Source organism: Pleurodeles waltl, chromosome 6 (assembly GCF_031143425.1).
Source record: "Pleurodeles waltl isolate 20211129_DDA chromosome 6, aPleWal1.hap1.20221129, whole genome shotgun sequence".
NCBI classification, from domain to species: domain Eukaryota; kingdom Metazoa; phylum Chordata; class Amphibia; order Caudata; family Salamandridae; genus Pleurodeles; species Pleurodeles waltl.
In genome coordinates this window covers 1,703,777,683-1,703,801,805 of record NC_090445.1, presented here as the reverse complement: position 1 = coordinate 1,703,801,805, position 24,123 = coordinate 1,703,777,683, and the positions used below count along the sequence as shown (strand labels likewise).

General features: G+C 54.6%; 1 protein-coding gene across 1 annotated transcript in view; it reads left to right on the top strand.

The window, feature by feature from the left end:
• The first annotated feature begins 10,452 nt into the window (after positions 1 to 10,452).
• FLOT1 (flotillin 1) overlaps positions 10,453 to 24,123 on the top strand; it is a 120,622-nt gene continuing 106,951 nt past the window's right edge. The window contains exon 1 of the mRNA XM_069241837.1: positions 10,453 to 10,564. The gene's annotated coding sequence lies outside the window, so the exon portion shown is untranslated. The remainder of the gene's footprint in view (positions 10,565 to 24,123) is intronic.

Sequence of the window (24,123 nt, the reverse complement as noted above, 5' to 3'; positions counted from 1 at the left end):
CAGCAACACAGTGAGAACACAACATAATACAAATCCAAAAGCAATTTAGACAAATGGAGAACATGTTAATAAATTATTTGATACCAAAACCATCAAAATCCAATTAGTAGAACCAGAGTTATGCATGCTTTTTAAAGTTTATAGTTCAAAATAGCAAGTTCTCAGTTATAGAAAATGACCACCAAGGCCACTTTAGTACCACAACCAAGGGTCCAGGAGTGGATGGAGACCTCTTAGGGGTTTAAGGCTCACTCAGGCTGGGTCCAGGAGCAGGTTTAAGATGGTGGGAGCCTGTTATGTCCCTGGAGACCAGTTAAACTAGCTCTTGGAGTCACTTCTGAAGTCCTGGGTGTAGGTGGGGATGCAGGGCTCTACAGCAGGGCTGGTCTCTGAAAGTTCCAAGCAGTTTCCAGCCAGTAAAGCAGGCCTTCCAGGCACAGCCGCAGCCTGGCAGAGTGCACCACAGGTCACAGCAGCAGGCAGTTCTCTGAGAGTCATTCCGCAGGTCCAGTAGTGAACTGAGGAGCAGGTCTGAGAGCTCTGTTTTTATACCCTGGTGTACTGCTCCTAGATGTTGGGAGAAGTTTCCAGAAGGGCTCTCTGAAGTTTCAGGAATTTCCTGCCTCCCCTGCTCTGGCTCCTAGCAAACTGCGCTGACAATAAAGGGTTGTTAATCCTACTGTGTGGTGTCAGAGCCTAGCCTATTCAGTTGCAAGTGGGACTGTGCTTAGCTCCGCCCCCTCACCATCAAGTCAGTTAATGGCCCATTCAGGCTCTGCTAATCGCCCTATTCGGTGACTGTATGTGGTGAATTCACAAAGTCCCAACTGTCAGTTACACCCAGTCATGTGACCTAAGGCAGGTTACAGGCACAGAGTTCTAAGGGGAAAAGGCCAACGTTTTAAAAGTGGCCTTTTCAAACTTGTATTAATAAATCCGACTTTAACATTGAAGAGGGTTTATTATTATAAGTTCATAGATACCAAACATAAGCGATCTACCACCTCTGTTTTCGGAATGACAACGTATTAATTTTAATAAGGAATCCCCAATGTTACCTTATGAGAGGGGTAGGCCTCTCAGTAGTGAAAAAACAAATTTGGTAGTTTTTCACTACCAGGACATGTAAAACTAAAAGGTGCATGTCCTACTTTTTCATTACATAGCACCCTGCCCTATGGGCTACTTAGTGCCTACCTTAGGGGTGAGTTATACGTAATAAAAGGGGAGTGTAAGGTTTTTGCAAGGGGTTTTAAATGCCAAGTCGACATGGCAGTGGGACACTGCCTTCAGGCTGCAATGGCAGGCTTGGGACAAGTTTTAAGATGCTTCTTAATTGGGTGGCACAATAAGAACTGCAGGCCCACTGGTAGCATTTAATTTACAGGCCCTGGGTATATGTTATGCCACTCTACAAGGGACTTACATGTAAATTAAATATGTCAATCGGGTATATGTCAATCAAGCCATGTTTTAGGGCAAGAGTACAAGCACTTTAGCAACAGTTAGCAGTCGTGAAGTGCACAGAGTCCCAATGCCAACAAGCAAAAATCCAGCAAAAATTAGAAGAAGGAAGACAAAACGTTTGGGGGTCTCCCTGTAGAGAGAGCCATTTCCAACACCTCTAATCACCTTTACCCATCCCCAAACCCTAAAATCACTCTTACCTCCTTTTACCTCTACCCACCCCTAAACCCTAAAATCCTTTTTTTTAAATAACATGAAAATTATGTTATTTAAATAAAAAGTACTTACCTGCGTGGTATAGGCACTGCGTGATAAATGCTGTTTCCCCTAAGACAGGGCACATTGCCGCCCACTCCTTAAACACTCTCTTGCGTTCACCCTAGCGCCCCTAAATGTTTAGGGGGTTGTTTTACACCCTTCTGTATTTTTGGTGGATACCTCCACTTCTTTGACAGTTCACCCCATCTCTACCTCCCCTCGTGTCATATTTTAGGTTTTGCTTGAGACAGTGCATGAGCTGTCGCTTGCGAGACATTTTGTTTTCTTATAGAGCCCACCCATTGCTTACCATTGGTTGGCTTCATCGTCATGCTCATTTCTTTGCTTCTCTTTGGTTTGTGAGCACCGGCTTCACTTCCTTTTTGTCTGTCTATCCCTACACTGGAGCATGGCCCAAGTACTGGTTCTTTTGCTCCGTGTCCTTCCACTGCTTGCCACTTTCAAAGGTATTTTTTTCCTTTTACTTGAACCACCTTTTGCCCTTTCCCCCTTCTGCAATGTTGCTTTCTCCATCCCCCAGCCCTATCCTTTGTTGTTGCTCGTCCGGTCTGCCCTTGCCCCCCACTCCATTGTTGCTTGCCATGTCCGGCTCCCTCTCCCTATGTCGTATGCCCCCTCCCTTCTGGCCTGAAGAAAAGCATACAAAAGTCAAGCCAGTGGATTTCATGATGCTACAAAAATGCTGATGGCGCTGCACGTCCTACTCTGTATGGCCTTTTGGTTGTGGTCTCATGCTGGGCCAACACAGCAAACTTCAGGTTAGAGGTAAGATACGTAAACACTGAGTTTTTTCCTTGAATGCCTTTTATGTATTTGTGGCTTTCACACATCACAGCCATGCCATGATCCTTCCCTCTTTTGACAACTTCAGACCGTTTTAAGAAGATTGCAGCCCTCACACCCATTTATGGAAGGAAGTTACTTTTATCAAAGTATTGCTTCATTTGTGCTTTGCCCAGCACCCTCAGCCTTTGGCTCACACTCCCTGCCAGTTTAAAAAACGATTGATGCATAAATGTGTATTTTAATTTCTGTGTGGGGACAGATAGCTACTGAGACCGGACTGGCACACAGCTGGAAGTCTGAGGAGATAGACAGCGCCACACAGGGGTGCCTGGGGCCGGATGTGGGAGAGGGCGGAATCTGTTTGGACCGTGGGTGGGAGTGTGACCACCAAGGCCTAAAAGACTTGTGTGCTTTATGCTACAGGAGGTTCATTGAGGACTGATCACTGGTTGGCTCATCCAGGCGGCCATCAACCGGCACCCAAGGACTCTTCCTCTCATGCGGGACAGTTGTAACTGGTCTGGCAGTGGACTTGGTGCAGATGTGTTTTTGGAACTGGAAACTGAGTGACCAAGCTACCTTACACTGACTACAAACAGAGTGAATGAAGCCTCTTGCAAGGACGTTGGAGTCAAGCACTGGGCTGGAAGCAGAGAAGACGAGGCTTAGGCCCTGTTGACTGGCTTAGAGAGACCCCGGAAGAGCACAGAGACTGCCTGATTGGAGATGCAAGCCAGAGACATCCCTGCAGGAACTCTCAAGTTTGGAAGCTGTGAACTGAGCCCCCCAGCACCAGGCGACTAACCTTCATCCAGCCCCTCTGGCGAGGCTGAGGCTAGTCAGGAGCTGAGATTCGCGCTTTGTAACTGGAGGGAGAAGCCACCAGCAGTCACGTGTGAGAACCAGGAAGGAGCTTTCATTGACTGATCATGCTGAACGGAGGAGCTATGAGGAATGAAACTAACATTAAGGAGCTATAACTTTGCAGTGACTGATACAATTTTTGTTGTTTTGGCCAATATTGTAATCATAAAATTATGTTTCGATTTTACTCACATGTCTAGGGAGCTTTAATGAGTGGTGCTGTGCTGGTGGGCTAACCCTCCCTAGGGTCGCCACCTTCCCGGTTTTACAGCGGCATGATACTCATGTTAATGTCCTGCTGGTATAAAAAAAATAGGAAAAGCACCTAAAGTTGGTTTGTGTCCTAGAGCTGCTCCAGTGAATAATTAAGGAAAACAAAGAGAGAAGGGCCACGTCAAACCCAACAGGGATGATTCCAAGACTCGTGGTGCTGCCCCACTAGGGGTGGATAAACCTGCCCAGGAAAGGCAGCAGTTGCCCGGCCAGGAGGTAGTTGCACAGTGGAGGAAGGATGCCCCACTGAGCTTCCTGCTGTTAATGTTTACACTGAGTTCTGGGTCTCTGACCCCACATCACCGCCCCTGGCTCACCCTACTTCTGGTCACACCGCTTCCGGCGGAAGTCCCTCCTCCTGCCTGGCTCCTAGTTAGGGTTCGGTAGGGTGGCTCAGTGGGGTACTTGAGGTCTGGGGCAGCACTGCAGGGAGTCCTGGGCGGGCCTGGGGTAACTGCCCTTCAGCTCCTGGCCCCAAGGGCATCCGGCTCATGTCCTTCATGTGAGTCCCACACAGCGCCTCCTGATGGGAGCAACAGCTGCACAGCGCTGTCTGGCTCTAATAGTTACCTTGCAGCAGCTGCAAAGTCACTGAACTGCAGATAGATTCCTGTTTGGTGACCTGACTGCAAGCGCCACGAACAAGGGAACACTAGTTCTGATAAAAGCCAAAAACAAAGCATTTAGCTGCTAAAATGAATGCAGTCGGAGTCAAATGAACTGAAAAATAAAGGTGAATACACTGGACTACATCTCCCATAACGCACTGCGGAATGCGGGTGCAGCATGGGAGGAGTGAGAAAGAAATGGCCCTGGTTTCTGATTTCTCACAGGTGCTGGCAAGAGGAGCAGACGTGTAACACACAGTGCATCTATCCGCTTCTGCCCCAGCCTGCTCCGGCGTCTATCCAGTGTCTCCTGTTCCCCTGCCTTCTTTGATTCCACTTCTTGTACCTCTGCCTGCTACCGCAAGCATGTCTTCTGCGCCCATGCCTCAGCCGCTGTGCCTCTCCCGCCTGCTGTGCCTCTCCTGCCCCTGCCTGCTGTGCCTCTCTCGCCTGCTGTGCCTCTCTCGCCTGCTGTGCCTCTCCTGCCCGCTGTGCCTCTCCTGCCCCGCCTGCTCTGCGTCTCCTGCTCCTGCCTGCTGTGCCTCTCCTCCATAGTGCCTGCTGTGCCATTCCCACCAGCTGTGCCTTTCCTGTCCCGCTTGCTCTGCCTCTCCCGCCTGCTGTGCCTCTCCTGCCCGCTGTGCCTCTCCTGCCCCTGCCTGCTGTGCCTCTCCCGCCTGCTGTGCCTCTCCTGCCCGCTGTGCCTCTCCTGCCCCCGCCTGCTGTGCCTCCCCTGCCCCCGCCTGCTGTGCCTCTCCTGCCTGCTGTGCCTCTCCTCCCTGCTGCCTGCTGTGCCTTTCCTGCCCCTGCCTGCTCTGCCTCTCCTGCCTGCTCTGCCTCTCCAGCCCCTGCCTGCTGAACCTCTACTGCCTGCTCTGCCTCTACTGCCTGCTGAACCTCTACTGCCTGCTCTGCCTCTACTGCCTGCTCTGCGTCTCCTGCTCCTGCCTGCTGTGCCTCTCCTCCATAGTGCCTGCTGTGCTTCTCCCGCCTGCTGTGCCTTTCCTGCCCCTGCCTGCTCTGCTTGTCCCGCCTGCTGTGCCTCTCCTCCCTACTGCCTGCTGTGCCTCTCCTGCCCCTGCCTGCTGTGCCTCTCCTGCCCCTGCCTGCTCTGCCTCTCCTGCCTGCTATGCCTCTCCCCTTGCTGTGCCTGTCCCACCTGCTGTGCCTCTTCTGCCCCTGCCTGCTGTGCCTCTCCTGCCTGCTCTGCCTCCCCTCCCTGCTCTGCCTCCCCTCCCTGCTCTGCCTCTCCTGCCTGCTCTGCCTCCCCTGCCTGCTCTGCCTCCCCTCCCTGCTCTGCCTCCCCTGCCTGCTCTGCCTCCCCTCCCTGCTCTGCCTCCCCTCCCTGCTCTGCCTCTCCTGCCTGCTCTGCCTCCCCTCCCTGCTCTGCCTCCCCTCCCTGCTCTGCCTCCCCTGCCTGCTCTGCCTCCCCTCCCTGCTCTGCCTCCCCTGCCTGCTGTGCCTCTCCTGCCTGCTCTGCCTCCCCTGCCTGCTCTGCCTCCCCTCCCTGCTCTGCCTCCCCTCCCTGCTCTGCCTCCCCTGCCTGCTGTGCCTCTCCTGCCTGCTCTGCCTCTCCTGCCTGCTGTGCCTCTCCTGCCTGCTCTGCCTCTCCTGCCTGCTCTGCCTCTCCTGCCTGCTGTGCCTCTCCTGCCTGCTCTGCCTCCCCTGCCTGCTCTGCCTCTCCTGCCTGCTCTGCCTCCCCTCCCTGCTCTGCCTCTCCTGCCTGCTCTGCCTCCCCTCCCTGCTCTGCCTCCCCTGCCTGCTGTGCCTCTCCTGCCTGCTCTGCCTCTCCTGCCTGCTCTGCCTCCCCTCCCTGCTCTGCCTCCCCTGCCTGCTGTGCCTCTCCTGCCTGCTCTGCCTCTCCTGCCTGCTGTGCCTCTCCTGCCTGCTCTGCCTCTCCTGCCTGCTGTGCCTCTCCTGCCTGCTCTGCCTCCCCTTCCTGCTCTGCCTCCCCTGCCTGCTCTGCCTCCCCTCCCTGCTCTGCCTCCCCTGCCTGCTCTGCCTCTCCTGCCTGCTCTGCCTCCCCTCCCTGCTCTGCCTCCCCTGCCTGCTGTGCCTCTCCTGCCTGCTCTGCCTCTCCTGCCTGCTGTGCCTCTCCTGCCTGCTCTGCCTCCCCTGCCTGCTGTGCCTCTCCTGCCTGCTCTGCCTCCCCTCCCTGCTCTGCCTCTCCTGCCTGCTCTGCCTCCCCTCCCTGCTCTGCCTCCCCTGCCTGCTGTGCCTCTCCTGCCTGCTCTGCCTCTCCCCTTGCTGTGCCTGTCCCACCTGCTGTGCCTCTTCTGCCCCTGCCTGCTGTGCCTCTCCTGCCTGCTCTGCCTCCCCTCCCTGCTCTGCCTCCCCTCCCTGCTCTGCCTCCCCTCCCTGCTCTGCCTCTCCTGCCTGCTCTGCCTCCCCTCCCTGCTCTGCCTCTCTTGCCTGCTCTGCCTCCCCTCCCTGCTCTGCCTCCCCTCCCTGCTCTGCCTCTCCTGCCTGCTCTGCCTCCCCTGCCTGCTCTGCCTCCCCTCCCTGCTCTGCCTCCCCTGCCTGCTCTGCCTCCCCTCCCTGCTCTGCCTCCCCTCCCTGCTCTGCCTCTCCTGCCTGCTCTGCCTCCCCTGCCTGCTGTGCCTCTCCTGCCTGCTCTGCCTCCCCTGCCTGCTCTGCCTCCCCTCCCTGCTCTGCCTCCCCTGCCTGCTCTGCCTCCCCTCCCTGCTCTGCCTCCCCTGCCTGCTCTGCCTCCCCTCCCTGCTCTGCCTCCCCTCCCTGCTCTGCCTCCCCTGCCTGCTCTGCCTCCCCTCCCTGCTCTGCCTCCCCTGCCTGCTCTGCCTCCCCTCCCTGCTCTGCCTCCCCTCCCTGCTCTGCCTCTCCTGCCTGCTCTGCCTCCCCTCCCTGCTCTGCCTCCCCTCCCTGCTCTGCCTCTCCTGCCTGCTCTGCCTCCCCTGCCTGCTGTGCCTCTCCTGCCTGCTCTGCCTCCCCTTCCTGCTCTGCCTCCCCTGCCTGCTCTGCCTCCCCTCCCTGCTCTGCCTCCCCTGCCTGCTGTGCCTCTCCTGCCTGCTCTGCCTCTCCTGCCTGCTCTGCCTCCCCTCCCTGCTCTGCCTCCCCTGCCTGCTCTGCCTCTCCTGCCTGCTGTGCCTCTCCTGCCTGCTCTGCCTCCCCTGCCTGCTGTGCCTCTCCTGCCTGCTCTGCCTCCCCTCCCTGCTCTGCCTCCCCTCCCTGCTCTGCCTCCCCTGCCTGCTGTGCCTCCCCTGCCTGCTGTGCCTCTCCTGCCTGCTCTGCCTCTCCTGCCTGCTGTGCCTCTCCTGCCTGCTCTGCCTCTCCTGCCTGCTGTGCCTCTCCTGCCTGCTCTGCCTCCCCTGCCTGCTGTGCCTCTCCTGCCTGCTCTGCCTCCCCTCCCTGCTCTGCCTCTCCTGCCTGCTCTGCCTCCCCTCCCTGCTCTGCCTCCCCTGCCTGCTGTGCCTCTCCTGCCTGCTCTGCCTCTCCCCTTGCTGTGCCTGTCCCACCTGCTGTGCCTCTTCTGCCCCTGCCTGCTGTGCCTCTCCTGCCTGCTCTGCCTCCCCTCCCTGCTCTGCCTCCCCTCCCTGCTCTGCCTCTCCTGCCTGCTCTGCCTCCCCTCCCTGCTCTGCCTCTCCTGCCTGCTCTGCCTCCCCTCCCTGCTCTGCCTCCCCTCCCTGCTCTGCCTCTCCTGCCTGCTCTGCCTCCCCTGCCTGCTCTGCCTCCCCTCCCTGCTCTGCCTCCCCTCCCTGCTCTGCCTCTCCTGCCTGCTCTGCCTCCCCTGCCTGCTGTGCCTCTCCTGCCTGCTCTGCCTCCCCTTCCTGCTCTGCCTCTCCTGCCTGCTCTGCCTCCCCTGCCTGCTCTGCCTCCCCTCCCTGCTCTGCCTCCCCTGCCTCTCCTGCCTGCTCTGCCTCCCCTGCCTGCTCTGCCTCCCCTCCCTGCTCTGCCTCCCCTCCCTGCTCTGCCTCCCCTGCCTGCTCTGCCTCCCCTCCCTGCTCTGCCTCCCCTCCCTGCTCTGCCTCCCCTCCCTGCTCTGCCTCTCCTGCCTGCTCTGCCTCCCCTGCCTGCTGTGCCTCTCCTGCCTGCTCTGCCTCCCCTTCCTGCTCTGCCTCCCCTGCCTGCTCTGCCTCCCCTCCCTGCTCTGCCTCCCCTGCCTGCTCTGCCTCTCCTGCCTGCTCTGCCTCTCCTGCCTGCTCTGCCTCCCCTCCCTGCTCTGCCTCCCCTGCCTGCTGTGCCTCTCCTGCCTGCTCTGCCTCCCCTCCCTGCTGTGCCTCTCCTGCCTGCTCTGCCTCTCCTGCCTGCTGTGCCTCTCCTGCCTGCTCTGCCTCTCCTGCCAGCTGTGCCTCTCCTGCCTGCTCTGCCTCCCCTGCCTGCTGTGCCTCTCCTGCCTGCTCTGCCTCCCCTCCCTGCTCTGCCTCCCCTCCCTGCTCTGCCTCCCCTGCCTGCTGTGCCTCTCCTGCCTGCTCTGCCTCTTCCCTTGCTGTGCCTGTCCCACCTGCTGTGCCTCTTCTGCCCCTGCCTGCTGTGCCTCTCCTGCCTGCTCTGCCTCCCCTCCCTGCTCTGCCTCTCCTGCCTGCTCTGCCTCTCCTCCCTGCTCTGCCTCCCCTGCCTGCTGTGCCTCTCCTGCCTGCTCTGCCTCCCCTGCCTGCTCTGCCTCCCCTCCCTGCTCTGCCGCCCCTGCCTGCTGTGCCTCTCCTGCCTGCTCTGCCTCTGTGCCTCTCCTGCCTGCTCTGCCTCTCCTGCCTGCTGTGCCTCTCCTGCCTGCTCTGCCTCCCCTGCCTGCTGTGCCTCTCCTGCCTGCTCTGCCTCCCCTCCCTGCTCTGCCTCTCCTGCCTGCTCTGCCTCCCCTCCCTGCTCTGCCTCCCCTGCCTGCTGTGCCTCTCCTGCCTGCTCTGCCTCTGTGCCTCTCCTGCCTGCTCTGCCTCTCCTGCCTGCTGTGCCTCCCCTGCCTGCTGTGCCTCTCCTGCCTGCTCTGCCTCCCCTCCCTGCTCTGCCTCCCCTCCCTGCTCTGCCTCTCCTGCCTGCTCTGCCTCCCCTCCCTGCTCTGCCTCACCTCCCTGCTCTGCCTCTCCTGCCTGCTCTGCCTCTCCTGCCTGCTCTGCCTCCCCTGCCTGCTCTGCCTCCCCTGCCTCCCCTCCCTGCTCTGCCTCCCCTGCCTGCTCTGCCTCTCCTCCCTGCTCTGCCTCTCCTGCCTGCTGTGCCTCTCCTGCCTGCTCTGCCTCTGTGCCTCTCCTGCCTGCTCTGCCTCTCCTGCCTGCTGTGCCTCCCCTGCCTGCTGTGCCTCTCCTGCCTGCTCTGCCTCCCCTCCCTGCTCTGCCTCCCCTGCCTGCTGTGCCTCTCCTGCCTGCTCTGCCTCCCCTCCCTGCTCTGCCTCTCCTGCCTGCTGTGCCTCTCCTGCCTGCTGTGCCTCCCCTGCCTGCTGTGCCTCTCCTGCCTGCTCTGCCTCCCCTGCCTGCTCTGCCTCCCCTCCCTGCTCTGCCTCTCCTCCCTGCTCTGCCTCTCCTGCCTGCTGTGCCTCTCCTGCCTGCTCTGCCTCCCCTCCCTGCTCTGCCTCTCCTGCCTCCTGAAATGGCGCCGCAGGAGCTCCCGGGCAGGATCCTGGGTGGGGCAGGGCTGAGTCTCGGTGGAGAGCGGGGCCTCGGGCAGGGAGGGCGGGGCCGCGGGGGGGGGGGCAGGCTGGGCTGAGGGGGTGGGGTGTGCTGGGGGGGGGGGGGGGGGGAGGGGAGGGGCAGGCTGGGCTGGGGGAGGGGGGCCTTCTGGGGGGGGGGCAGGCTAGGCTGGGGGAGGGGGGTCTGCTGGGGGGGGGGGGGCAGGCTAGAGGGAGGGGTCTGCTGGAGGGCCCGGGCCATCCTGGCCAGGAGAGGCCGGTCCCAGCAGGAGGGGGCTGAGAAGCCCCGGTCCCAGCATGAGGGGGCAGCCTGCCTGGAAGGGGAGGGACGTGCCAGCCTGGGAGGAGAGAGGGGAGGGACGGAGGGAGAGGGGAGGAGGAGGAGAGGGGGGAGGGACAGAGGGAGAGGAGGGACGGAGGGAGAGGGGAGGAGGAGGAGAGGGGGGAGGGACAGAGGGAGAGGAGAGACGGAGGGTGAGGGGAGGAGGAGGAGGAGAGAGGGGAGGGACAGAGGGAGAGGAGAGACGGAGGGGTGAGGGGAGGAGGAGGAGAGAGGGGAGGGACAGAGGGAGAGGAGAGACGGAGGGTGAGGGGAGGAGGAGAGAGGGGAGGGACAGAGGGAGAGGAGAGACGGAGGGGTGAGGGGAGGAGGAGGAGAGGGGGGCTGGCACAAGGAGCTGCTTCCTGCTGCTGGTTGTTGCTGCATCAGAGGAAGGTGAGGGCTGCCAGACTGGGGGTGCAGGGTGGGACCAGGGGGGTGCTGGACCGGGCTGAGGGGTACCGGGGGTCAGGGGGCCCGTGCCCAGGGCAGTACAGGCAGCATGGGGCAGTGGAACCTTCTCTGGGCAGTAGAGAGGTGCGGTGGTGCCTTGCTGGGCAGTGGGAACACCAGAGGCACTACCCTGGTGCGGGGGGGGGGGGGGGGGGGGGGAATTAGGAGCTGTTCCGAGAGGAGAAGCGGGGTGCGGGGAGGGGCAGTACACTGATTCTACGGTCAGTGCAGGGTTGTTGTTTTGGGGCAGTAAAAAGTTGACGGTAAAATCCCGGGGCACTTGATGCTACAGTGCTTTGAGGTATTAAGGGTCGCTATGAGGCGCTGACGGGCTGTGGCATGAGGCGTGCCTGGGCATCAGAGCAGTCCGGGGCATGGCAGAAGGGTGGGTGGGGCAGTAGTGTAGGCCTAAGACTCGCATGAAAGGGGGCGGGGCAGTATGGCGCCTCATGAAGCAGGTAGGGGCTTCCTGGAGCACATGTTAATGTTGCTGCCCCATGGGGCCTGTGAACGCTGCTTGTAATCTGCCTTGGCACATGCCAAGGGGGCATGTATGAGTCAGCTGCTATTGTGTAAACAAACCACTGTAAACACACATAACTGTAAACAGCCCGACTGTGTGCACACACCCCTGGGAGAGATGCAGCGTGCACGTGATTACACAGCCCCTAGAAGGAGGCGGGCTCTGCGAGTGCACACCTATGAGACAAGCGGGGTCTGTGTGAGTGCACACCACCAGAAGACAAGCAGGGTCTGTGTACTTCCTCCTAGAAAGAAGGGTCTGTGTGAGTGCATACACCTATGAGACAAGCAGGGTCTGTAAGAATGCATACAGCTATGAGACAAGTGGGGTCTGTGTGAGTGCATGCACTCAGGAGACAAGCAGAGTCTGTGTGAGTGTGTGTATACACAGGAGACAAGCAGGGTCTGTGTGAGTGTATACACTCAGGAGACAAGCAGGGTCTGTGTGAGTGTGCGTATACACAGGAGACAAGCTGGGTCTCTGTGAGTGTATACACTCAGGAGACAAGCAGAGTCTGTGTGAGTGTGTGTATACACAGGAGACAAGCAGGGTCTGTGTGAGTGTATACACTCAGGAGACAAGCAGGGTCTGTGTGAGCGCATACACGTAGGAGACAAGCAGGGTCTGTGTGAGTGCTCACACCCAGGAGACAAGCAGGGTCTGTGTGAGTACACACACTCAGGAGACAAGCAGGGTCTGTGTGAGTGTGTGTATACACAGGAGACAAGCAGGGTCTGTGTGAGTGGATACACTCAGGAGACAAGCAGGGTCTGTGTCAGTGCGCACACCAAGGAGACAAGCAGGGTCTGTGTGAGTGCACACACCCAGGAGGCAAGCAGGGTCTGTGTGAGTGCACACACCCAGGAGGCAAGCAGGGTCTGTGTGAGTGCACACACTCCGGACACAAGCAGGGTCTGTGTAAGTGCACACACCAAGGAGACAATCAGGGTCTGTGTGAGTGCACACACTCCGGAGACAAGCAGGGTCTGTGTAAGTGCACACACCAAGGAGACAATCAGGGTCTGTGTGAGTGCATACACATAGGAGACCAGCAGGGTCTGTGCTCCTCCTCCTGGAAAGAAGCGATCTATGTGAGTGCCTACTCTTATGAGACAAGCAGAGTCTGCGTGAGTGCATACACCTAGGAGACAAGCAGGGTCTGTGTGAGTGCATACACCCAGGAGACAATCGTGGCCTGTGCGTACCTCCTAGAAGGAGGCGGGTTCTGTGAGTGCATATGCCCAGGAGACATGCGGGGTATGTGTGAGTGCATACACCGAGGAGTCAAGCAGGGTCTATGTGAGTGCATACGCCCAGGAGACATGCGGGGTCTGTGTGAGTGCATATGCCCAGGAGACAAGCGCGGTCTGTGTGAATGCAGACACCTAGGAGACAAGCAGGGTCTGTGTGAGTGCATATACCGAGGAGACAAGCAGGATCTGTGTACCTCCTCCTAGAAAGAAGGGTCTGTGTGAGTGCGTACACTCAGGAGACAAGAAGGGTACTTGTAAGTGCATATACCCAGGAGAAAAGCAGGGTGTGTGTGTACCTCTTCCTAGAAAGAAGTGTCTGTGTGAGTGCATACACCCAGGAGACACGCAGGATCTGTGTACCTCCTCCTAGAAAGAAGGGTCTGTGTGAGTGCATACACCCAGGAGACACGCAGGATCTGTGTACCTCCTCCTAGAAAGAAGGGTCTGTGTGAGTGCGTACAAGAAGGGTAATTGTCAGTGCATATACCCAGGAGAAAAGCAGGGTGTGTGTGTACCTCTTCCTAGAAAGGAGGGTCTGTGTGAGTGCATACACCCAGGAGACAAGCGGGATCTGTGTACTCCCTTCTATTAAAAAGGGTCTGTGTGAGTGCGTATACCTATGGGACAGGCAGGGTCTGTGTATGCCACCTAGAAAGAAAGGTCTGTGTGAGTACCTACACCCAGGAGCCAATAAGGGTCTGTGTAATCCTCCTAGAAAGAAGGGTCTGTGTGAGTGCATACACCAGAGAGACAAGCAGGGTCTGTGTATGCCTCCTAGAAAGCAGGGCCTGTGTGAGTGCATATACTCATGAGACAAGCAGGGTCGGTGTATGCCACCTAGAAAGTAAATACTCCCAAGAGACAAGGGGTGTGTGTATACCCCCTAGAAAGGAGGGTCTATGTGGGTGCATACACCCAGGCGGACACGCAGTCTCTGTGTACCTACTAGAAAGAAGGGTCTGTGTGAGTGCATATACTCTGGAGACAAGCAGGGTCTGTGTATACCTACTAGAAAGTAAATACTCCCAAGAGACAAGGGGTGTGTGTGTACCCCATAGAAAGGAGGGTCTATGTGGGTGCATACACCCAGGCGGACACGCAGTCTGTGTGTACCTACTAGAAAGAAGGGTCTGTGTGAGTGCATATACTCTGGATACAAGCAGGGTCTGTGTATACCTACTAGAAAGTAAATACTCCCAAGAGACAAGGTGTGTGTGTATACCCCCTAAAATAAGCAGGCTGTGTGAGTACCTACACCCAGGAGAACAGCAAGGTGTGTGTGTTTGTACACCCCCTAGAACGAGGTGGGTTTGTGGACATGCTGTGGTGAGATGCAAACTCAGTCTGCACACATTTCTACAGGGTGATCTTTCCAATGAGTAGACACCTGTAGGAGAGGGGGCCTGCTGTGTGTTTGTGTGTATATACATTGTTAGGAAAGATTTTACATTCTTTGTGTGTGTTACACAGACTGCTGTGTGTGTGTAAAACGTTCTTAGAAAGACAGTCTACCACGTGTGTGTTTTTATGAGTGAGAGCCTACTGTGTGTGTTTACACATTCTTAGAAAGAAAAAGCCTACTGTATACGTGTCTACACATTCTTGGGAGAGTGACAGCCAGAGTGTGTATACATTCTTAGGACAGAGGCAGCTTACTGCATGTGTGTATATATACACATACTCAGGAGAGAGACAGCCTTCTCTCTGTATGTGTAAACAGTCATAGGAGAGAGGGAGCCACCTAGGTGTACACACATTCGTGGGAGAAAGCCTAGTGTGTATATGTACACATTCTTAGGAAAGGTAGCCTCCCGAGTGTGTACATTCTTTGGAGAGAATCAGCCGACTGTTTGTGGATGCTTACCCATTCTTAAGAATGATAGCATACTGTGTGTATGTGTGTGTGTGTGTGTATGTACATATTCTTAGGTGAGAGCTATCCTACTGTGTGTGGATGCATACACATTCTTAAGAAAGATAGCATACAGTGTGTGTATGTGTGTACACATATTCTTTGGAGAGAGGCAGCCTACTGTGTGTGGCTGCATACACATTCTTAAGAAAAATAGCATACTGTGTGTGTGTGTACGTACATATTCTTTGGTGAGAGCTGTCCTACTGTGTGTGGGTGCATACACATTCTTAAGAAAGAGATAGCATGCTATGTGTGTATACACACATTCTTAAGAAAGAGATAGCATGCTGTGTGTGTGTGTATACACATTGCTAAGAAAGAGATAGCATGCTGTGTGTGTATGCATACACATTCTTAAGAAAAATAGCATGTTGTGTGTGTACATATTCTTCGGTGAGAGCTATCCTACTTTGTGTGGATGCATATATATATATATTGTTAAGAAAGAGATAGCATGCTGTGTGTGTGTGTATACACATTCTTAAGGAAGTGATAGCATGCTGTGTGTGCGTGTGTATACACATTCTTAAGAAATAAATAGTATGCTGTGTTTGTGTGTATACACATTGTTAAGAAAGAGATAGCATGCTGTGTGTGTGTGTGTATGTATACACATTCCTAAGAAAGATAGCATGCTGTGTGTGTGTACATATTCTTCGGTGAGAGCTATCCTACTTTGTGTGGATGCATATATATATATTGTTAAGAAAGAGATAGCATGCTGTGTGTGTGTGTGTGTGTATACACATTCTTAAGGAAGTGATAGCATGCTGTGTGTGCGTGTGTATACACACATTCTTAAGAAATAAATAGTATGCTGTGTTTGTGTGTATACACATTGTTAAGAAAGAGATAGCATGCTGTGTGTATACACACATTGCTAAGAAAGAGAGCATGCTGTGTGTGTGTATACACATTGTTAAGAAAGAGATAGCATGCTGTGTGTGTGTGTGTGTATGCATACACATTCTTAAGAAAGATAGCATGCTGTGTGTGTGTACATATTCTTCGGTGAGAGCTATCCTACTTTGTGTGGATTCATATATATTCTTAAGAAAGAGATAGCATGCTGTGTGTGTGTGTGTACATATTCTTCGGTGAGAGCTATCCTACTTTGTGTGGATGCATACATATTCTTAAGAAAGAGATAGCATGCTGTGTGTATACACACATTCTTAAGAAAGATAGCATGCTGTGTGTACATATTCTTCGGTGAGAGCCAGCCTACTTTGTGTGGATGCATACATATTCTTAAGAAAGAGATAGCATGCTGTGTGTGTGTGTACACATTTCTGTAGAGAGGCATTCTTCTGCTTTCGCTGGTAAAACACGAGGATAAATAACGGACAATACGGTCCATGTACCACACTGGACCATGTGACATGGTTCAGTGTTGCCATTGAGGAGACATTGTGACATCCTAAAGCACAAGACCGAAGTCTCATTGGTTTCTAAATGTCCTTAGCAATCCGAAGGGCAGTGTAGGGTTATATGACACAAGTTACTGGTTATGTTTTTTATATTACATAGTTATTTGGGGTAGTTAGCTTGAAAAGGGAGCATCTATTTTCCAGAAAGATAAATGTTTATTGGAACTAGTAAGTGAATTATTGTATAAGCGCTTTCATAGGAGGGGGATAGCTTACTGTGTTGTTGTGTGTATAATTCCCAGGAGGATAATAGTTGCGGGTTGTGTATTCTGTCATGTTACACAGTTGTATTACGGGTCACAGGTAGGCATGGTATGTCATGTTACACAGTTGTATTAAATGTTGCGGGGTTGGTATGTTCAGTCATGTTATTCAGTTGTGTTAATGGTCATGAGGTTGCCATGTTCTGTCATGTTACACAGTTGTATTGATGGTCATGGGGCTTGTATGTTCAGCCATATTACACAGTCGTATTAATGTTCACTGTGTAGGTATATTCTGTCATGTTACACAGTTGTATTAATGGTCACCAGGGTGGTATGTTCAGTCATGTTACAGAGTCGTATTAATGGTTGCTGTGGCACTTATTTTCTGTCATGTTATAGAGTTATACAAATGGTTGCAGGGGTGGCGTGTTCTGTCATGTTACACAGTCGTACAAATGGTCACGGGGTTGTATGTTGAGTCATGTTACACAATTATATTAATGGTTTCGGGGTTCTTTTATCTTACATTAGTATTAATGTTCGCCTGGGTAGTTTGCTCTGTCATGTTACACAGTTGTATTAATGGCCACGCGTGAGGTACGTTCTAACATGTCATACAGTTGTATTAATGGCCACGGGTATGGTACGTTCTGTCATGTTACACAGTTGTATTAATGGTCGGGGTGTTACGTTCTGTCATGTTACACAGTTGTATTAATAGTCGGGGGTGTTACGTTCGGTCACCAGGCAGGTCGCTCCCCCCATCTGCCACGTAGCCCCCTGTGGATGGAACCTCCGTTGCCGCTTTTGCCGCCTGACTACTCGCTCCCTTTTTTCTATTCCCCTGAGCTTGTGCTTCTGTGCCACTTGTTTTTTTCATTCTGTGCCCCTGTGTTTTGCTTTCTGTACCCCTGTGCTCTGTTATCCCTTTCCCGCTGTTTTTCCCCTGGGTTTTTCCCCGGGTTTTTCCCTTGCTGCTGAGCCCCTGCTGCCCCGCCCCCTTCACTCCCATTGGCCGCCCCGCTCCCACCTCCCAGCTGCTCCTCCCTCCTTCTGCGCTCATATGGAGGACGCGAAGCGGGCGCGCCGCAGGCGCGCCTAAGGCAAGCCCGTCTGCGCCCGTCCGCGCCTGGACCGCACCCAGCACCAGAACCCCTGGAACCCGCACCCCCCCGCAACGCCAGACTGCACTACGACGCAAGCACCCTCCACGCACTCAACACCAGACGAGACCACCCCTGCTACCGGGCCACCCCGAAACGCACCCAGGGGCCTTTCACCTGCCGGAACTGCAGATTCACCAGCATCCAACCCTCCACACCACCAGCCAGAGAACCCAACCACCTCCACTGCATCCTCCTCAACACCCGCTCCGCTCACAAGCACGCCATCGAACTTTGGGACCTCCTAGACTCCACTGCCCCTGACATCGCCTTCCTGACGGAGACCTGGCTGAACGCCACCTCAGCACCAGACATTGCCATAGCCATCCCACAGGGCTACAAGATCTCCCGCAGAGACCGCACTAACGGAGTGGGAGGAGGAATCGCCATCATCCACAAAGACTCCATCAAAATCTCAACGAACACCGATGACACCCTCACCACCGCCGAGCACATGCACTTCCAGATCCACACCTACCCCAACACCACCCTCAGAGGAACTCTCATCTACAGACCTCCCGGACCCCGTCCACAGTTCAGTGACACCATCGCTGACCTCATCAGCACCCACGCCCTCGCTTCCACGGACTACATCCTCCTCGGGGACCTGAACTTCCACCTCGAGAACAACAACGACGCCAACTCCACCGCCCTGATCGCCAACCTCGGACTCAAACAGCTAGTAACGACAACTACTCACGCCGCTGGACACACGCTCGACCCCATCTTCTCCGCAAGCCCCCACGTCTCCTTCAACCACACCACCGAACCACACTGGACCGACCACAGATGCGTCCACTTCACCTTCAGAAAACCCACCACACACCACTGCACCCAACAGCTACCACGCCGCTGCTGGGGCAAGGTCACCGGGGACCGACTGACTACCGCCCTCGCCCTGAGACCACCCACCGACCCAGACACTGCCGCGACCAACCTCACACAGTGGATCAACGACTGCGCCAACACCCTCGCCCCTCTCAAGACCTTTACAACCAACCACACCAACAAGAAAGCCTCCTGGTTCACCGAGGACCTCCGGATCTCCAAGCACAGCTGTCGGAAGCTGGAGAAGAAATGGCTCCACGACTGAACACCAGACAACCACACAGCCCTCAAGAGCGCCACCCGCAGACATCACCAACTCATCAGGACCGCCAAGAAGACCGCCTTCAAGGACCGCCTAGACAACAACGCACACAACACCAAAGAGCTCTTCAGCATCGTGAAAGAACTCTCCAACCCCAGCTCCATCACCAACGACATCCCGCCATCTCAAGACCTGTGCGACTCCCTGGCCACCTTCTTCCACCGCAAGATCACCGACATCCACGACAGCTTCAACCCCGACCCCCCGCACCCACCACCGAGTCCACCACCCCTGCGACTACCACTCGCACCAGTCGCCTGACCGTCTGGTCCAGCGTCAGCGACGAAGACACCATCAAAACCATGAACTCCATCCACTCCGGATCCCCATCGGACCCCTGCCCTCACCACGTCTTCAACAAAGCCAGCGCAGCCATCGCGCCCCACCTCCGGAAAACAATCAACTGTTCCTTCGAGACAGCAACCTTCCCAGAAAGCTGGAAGCATGCCGAGATCAACGCCCTTCTGAAGGAGCCCAAGGCGGACCCCAAGGACCTCAAGAACTTCCGTCCCATCTCCCTGCTCCCTTTCCCGGCAAAAGTGACCGAGAAGATTGTCAACAAACAGCTGACCCGCTACCTCAAAGTCAACAACATCCTGGACCCGTCCCAATCTGGTTTTCGCAGTAACCACAGCACCGAGACCGCCCTCATCGCCGCCACTGATGACATCCGGACCCTGATGGACAAAGGAGAAACAGCCGCCCTCATCCTCCTGGACCTATCAGCAGCCTTTGACACGGTCTGCCACCGCACCCTATCAGCACGCCTCCATGACGCCGGTATCCAAGAGAAGGCCCTGGCCTGGACCACATCCTTCCTCTCCGGCAGAACCCAGAGCGTCCGCCTCCCACCCTTCCGCTCCAAAACCACTGAGATCATCTGCGGCGTCCCACAGGGATCCTCCCTCAGCCCAACACTGTTCAATATCTACATGGCCCCCCTCGCCCATGTTGCACGACAACACAACCTCAACATCATCTCCTACGCCGACGACACCCAGCTGATCATATCCCTCACCGAAGATCCCCACACCGCCAAAGCTAACCTCCACCGAGGAATGAAGGCCATAGCCGACTGGATGAAGGACAGCAGACTGAAGCTGAACTCAGACAAGACGGAGGTCCTCATTCTCGGACCCACCCCATCAGCCTGGGACGACTCTTGGTGGCCCACGTCACTAGGCACAGCCCCGGGACCCACGGACCACGCACGCAACCTGGGGGTCATCCTCGACTCCACTCTCTCCATGACCAGGCAAGTCAACGCCGTCTCCGCGTCCTGCTTCAACACCCTCCGTATGCTCCGCAGGATCTTCAAATGGATCCCCCTTGACACGAGAAAAACCGTTACCCAGGCCCTCATCACCAACAGACTCGACTACGGGAACGCCCTCTACTCAGGAACTACAAACAAGCTCCTGAGACGACTCCAACGCATCCAGAACGCCTCGGCCCGCCTCATCCTCGATGTCCCCCGCCGCAGCCACATCACACTCCACCTGAGAGGCCTGCACTGGCTCCCCGTCAACAAAAGGATCACCTTCAAGCTCCTGATCCACGCACACAAAGCACTGCACAACACCGGACCCACCTACCTCAACAACCGACTCAGGTTTCACACCCCCACCCGAAGCCTCCGCTCAGCCAACCTCGCCCTCGCCACAGTCCCCCGCATCCGAAAAACCACCGCCAGCGGCAGATCCTTCTCCTACCTCGCCGCCAAGACCTGGAACACTCTCCCCGCCATCCTACGACAGACCCAGGACCTGTTGGCCTTCAGAAGACTCCTCAAGACCTGGCTCTTCGACCAGTAGCACCCCCCCTCCCCAGCGCCTTGAGACCCTTGCGGGTATGTAGCGCGCTTTACAAATGCAGTGATTGATTGATGTTACACAGTTGTATTAATGGTCGGGGGTGTTATGTTCTGTCATGTTACACAGTTGTATTAATGGTCGGGGGTGTTACGTTCTGTCATGTTACACAGTTGTATTAATGGTCGGGTGTTACGTTCTGTCATGTTACACAGTTGTATTAATGGTTAGGGGTGGTACGTTCTGTCATGTTACACAGTTGTATTAATGGTTAGGGGTGGTACGTTCTGTCATGTTACACAGTTGCATGTAGCGCAGTTTGCTGTTTCAGCACTTGCTGGTGGTGTTGGGTGACAGAGAGAGCCGGGTACTGGGTTGTCCCGCTGTGGGGTGTGGCCACAGGGCAGGTGGCGGGGACGTAGATCAGTCATGTGACCTCTCCACGGCTGTGTGCTCTTACCCTGCATCTCAGGGCTGAAGGCCATGGTACCTGAGTGGTCTGGAGGGTGGACTGTGGTGTGGCGTGTCACTGGTCTGCTCTCAGGCCCTGGTATAGACTGTACCTGGATGGGCTTCACGCGGCTTCTTTAGCCTCCCTGTCATTGCACGCAGGTTTCTCAGGGTGTCCAAGCCACCACCATGTTCTCTGGAGGTTGTGCTATGGATAAGTCCAGGGGTCTGTGGTCTTCCTCGAACCTAGTCCAGCAAATTGGTGGACCTTTGGGTGAGTGTTGCACAGAGTCAGATTGGGACCAAGATTAGGACCAGCACATGAAAAAGTGCCTATATTCATGGTTCCCAACCAATCACAAGACATTACTTAACAAGTATCTGGGACTATTTTGTGGAGTAATTTGGGAAAATTAAGTATTTGAACGCTTGTGAAACAGATGTATACATAGAGGGCACACTTAGCCCGAGGGAGTGTCTAATTCCTCACAAATTCTGGTATTTTACCTGAAAGCACTAGTTTTTAGGTCAAGCGTGCAAGCAATTTGACCTGTTTGTAAGTATTGTGGTCTTTTAACCACGCTCACAGCACGCCCATCACTTTCACACATCCATGGGCTTGTCTTTCAAAAATCCTTCATCATCATTGGTAAATGCTTTACGTTTGCCCCTCTTTGAGGGCGGTTTTGTTACTGACTTGAACACTGGCCCTGTTGCTTGGATTATTGCACCTTTGCTGATACGTTTGACTGCGGTGAACTCCCCTTCACGCTCATGGCATCCATGGCGCTTCGAATCGGCTCGCTTATGTCAACTGTTTTACTTTTCATTTTCAGTTTATGTGGCAAGAAAAGTCCAGTTAGGAATTTACAACGCCAATAGCTCTCACTTGAGCAAACGCAAGACCCATTGCATTGCAAATGCTTGTTATTTGAAGTCTTTACTAGGGTTTCTCCATGTGCCCAAAGTGATTTCTGGTAAGAAGGGCTCAGAAATTTCGGTGGATCTATTGTGTGCCCTGATTTACAGTGGTGATGTCTCCCAGAGTAGAATTTGTATTAACAGAGAAAGGAAATATCACTTGATTAGACAATATAAAAATACGTTGCAAAAGTCCACAACAAATGAAATCCTGCTCCATCAAAATTTGTGATATACTGCCTTAAAGTATTAACTTTTGCTCAAACTCTTCCTTAGACTAACTATATAGGACTTGAGTGACTTTAAAACTATGGTTTTAAAAATTCTGGGGGTCTTTCGCGTGCCGCGACTCATGGCAGAGAAGTCTCTAATAATAGAACCTGTAATGACTGGAAAAAAAGAATTGAGACTACAATTACGTAAAAAAATATATATATTAACCTCCAAAACAAAAAATGTTTCAAATTTGTAATATTTTACTTGGAATCCCTATCTTTTGCGAGAAGTTTTCAGTGGGTTATTTCCGCAGGGATAGAGCGGCTGTGGCAGATTAAAAATTCCTGTGAATAATTGTGTTGCGCTTCACATGTCTTCTTGAAGAAGTCTGTTGAGACATTGGTTCTTTGTGTGCTAGGTGACTCCTGGCTATTATCTGCAGGTTGTGTTGTATCTTATTGTTTAGGGGACTGGTCTTGTCATTGTTTGCCATCTCCTGCCTGCAAGGTTGGGGATTGTGTTGCCAGTAGTGGTGTGCACATTTAAACGTGTGCTTGTTCCTTGCAGTGCACTCATGTCAGGGTGAGAACTCGTTGACCCTTTCCTCCTATCCTGACTTTCTAACTCACAATAGATTAGGACCCTAGCCCTGACCTCCCAACACTTGTACCCATCACTTATTCAAAGCACGCCTAGAACTCCTCATCGCTTCCTGAGCTCCATGTTTTCACCTCTAAATCCACCTCCTTTCCACAGCTGGACTCGAGACCATGAACTCGCCGCCACTCCAAGACCCTCACCCAGTGCTAGGACCGAAACCCTTGAGTCCCCGACCGGACTCCGGAGTTTCCAAACCAAGGGCCTGATTTAGAGTATGGTGGATGGGGTTACTTCTTCACAAACATGACACATATCCCATCTGCCGTATTACTATCTCATCATATCCTATGGGAGTCGTAATATGGCGTGTAAGGAAATGCCTCCTTGGCATGGTTACCCCCTGACTTTTTGCCTTTGCTGATGCTATGTTTTGAATTGAAAGTGTGCTGAGGCCTGCTAACCAGGCCCCAGCACCAGTGTTCTTTCCCTAACCTGTACTTTTGATTCCACAATTGGCACACCCTGGCATCCAGATAAGTCCCTTGTAACTGGTACCTCTGGTACCAAGGGCCCTGATGCCAGGGAAGGTCTCTAAGGGCTGCAGCATGTATTATGCCACCCTGGAGACCCCTCACTCAGCACAGACACACTGCTTACCAGCTTGTGTGTGCTAGTGAGAACAAAATGAGTAAGTCGACATGGCACTCCCCTCAGGGTGCCATGCCAGCCTCTCACTGCCTATGCAGTATAGGTAAGACACCCCTCTAGCAGGCCTTACAGCCCTAAGGCAGGGTGCACTATACCATAGGTGAGGGCACCAGTGCATGAGCACTGTGCCCCTACAGTGTCTAAGCAAAACCTTAGACATTGTAAGTGCAGGGTAGCCATAAGAGTATATGGTCTGGGAGTCTGTCAAACACGAACTCCACAGCACCATAATGGCTACACTGAAAACTGGGAAGTTTGGTATCAAACTTCTCAGCACAATAAATGCACACTGATGCCAGTGTACATTTTATTGTAAAATACACCACAGAGGGCACCTTAGAGGTGCCCCCTGAAACCTAACCAACTATCTGTGTAGGCTGACTGGTTCCAGCAGCCTGCCCACTAGAGACATGTTGCTGGCCCCATGGGGAGAGTGCCTTTGTCACTCTGAGGCCAGTAACAAAGCCTGCACTGGGTGGAGATGCTAACACCTCCCCCAGGCAGGAGCTGTAACACCTGGCGGTGAGCCTCAAAGGCTCACCCCTTTGTCACAGCACCGCAGGACACTCCAGCTAGTGGAGTTGCCCGCCCCCTCCGGCCCCGGCCCCCACTTTTGGCGGCAAGGCCGGAGAAAATAATGAGAATAGCAAGGAGTTGTCACTGGCCAGTCAGGACAGCCCCTAAGGTGTCCTGAGCTGAGGTGACTCTAACTTTTAGAAATCCTCCATCTTGCAGATGGAGGATTCCCCCAATAGGATTAGGGATGTGACCCCCTCCCCTTGGGAGGAGGCACAAAGAGGGTGTACCCACCCTCAGGGCTAGTAGCCATTGGCTACTAACCCCCCAGACCTAAACACGCCCTTAAATTTAGTATTTAAGGGCTTTCCCTGAACCTAGAATTTAGATTCCTGCAACTACAAGAAGAAGGACTGCCGAGCTGACAAACCCCTGCAGAGGAAGAACAGAAGACACCAACTGCCTTGGCCCCAGACTTACCGGCCTGTCTCCTGCCTTCCAAAGAAACCTGCTCCAGCGACGCTTTCCAAGGGACCAGCGACCTCTGAATCCTCTGAGGACTGCCCTGCTTCGAAAAAGACAAGAAACTCCCGAGGACAGCGGCACTGCTCCAAAAGAACTGCAACTTTGTTACAAGGAG